This window comes from Gracilinanus agilis, chromosome X (assembly GCF_016433145.1).
Source record: "Gracilinanus agilis isolate LMUSP501 chromosome X, AgileGrace, whole genome shotgun sequence".
Taxonomy (NCBI): Eukaryota; Metazoa; Chordata; class Mammalia; order Didelphimorphia; family Didelphidae; genus Gracilinanus; species Gracilinanus agilis.
Genome location: NC_058136.1, coordinates 41063594 through 41064197, shown reverse-complemented (window position 1 = coordinate 41064197; position 604 = coordinate 41063594). Strand labels below are relative to the sequence as shown.

The 604-nt window shown below is 62.9% G+C and overlaps 1 protein-coding gene across 2 annotated transcripts in view; it reads right to left on the bottom strand.

Annotated features, from left to right (window-relative positions):
- Positions 1-294, bottom strand: part of APOOL (apolipoprotein O like) — a 96616-nt gene extending 96322 nt beyond the window's left edge. Inside the window, exon 1 of one of the 2 annotated variants that reach the window (XM_044682534.1) lies at positions 103-294. The gene's annotated coding sequence lies outside the window, so the exon portion shown is untranslated. The remainder of the gene's footprint in view (positions 1-102) is intronic. The other variant, XM_044682533.1, reaches the window with a different exon arrangement.
- Between the last annotated feature and the right edge of the window lie 310 nt (positions 295-604).

The following is a 604-nucleotide window of genomic DNA, read 5'->3' as shown; positions in this document are numbered from 1 at the left end:
CTCCCCCCCCCCCAGCCTCCCCACTTCCGCCCTGCCCTTCCCCTCCTCCCTATCCCCTGCTGGGCTGCTCAGAGCCCACGTGGTTAACCATTCAGTTCCTACCCTGGAGTCAGTCGGGGAGAGGCGGTCTGAGTGGTTGTCCTTCTCCCTTTACCCCCCGCCCGGTGCTAGGGAAGGCAGCCCCTCAATGAAGCTCTTTTGTTGGTCTCAGGGAGTGAGTCCCCTTCTTGCTCGCCCGCTCCTGGGAGCCAGCCTTTGAGCTTCGGTGCCCGACTGGCGCTGAAATGATCCCTAGGCAGCCAGTCCCCATCGTTTGAGAGAATGCTTAAGTTGGTCCCTGGCCTGGGCCGGTGGGGCCTCTGGCTGGGGCGGGGCGGGGCGGGGCGGCGCGGGGCGGGGCCAGCTGAGCAGGTCGCTCCGCCCACCCATGTTGGGTGGGATCTGGCGACGTCTAGGAGACTTTGCTCCTAGTGGCTCTTCTCTACCAATGCTCCTGAGCAGGTCCTTAACTCCTTAAGGCCCTTACGTCTCAGTGTAAAGGGATTTGGCCAAAAGGACAGGCTCCTTTACTCTTTTGGAGCCTTGCCTACTCCCCGCCCAGTCC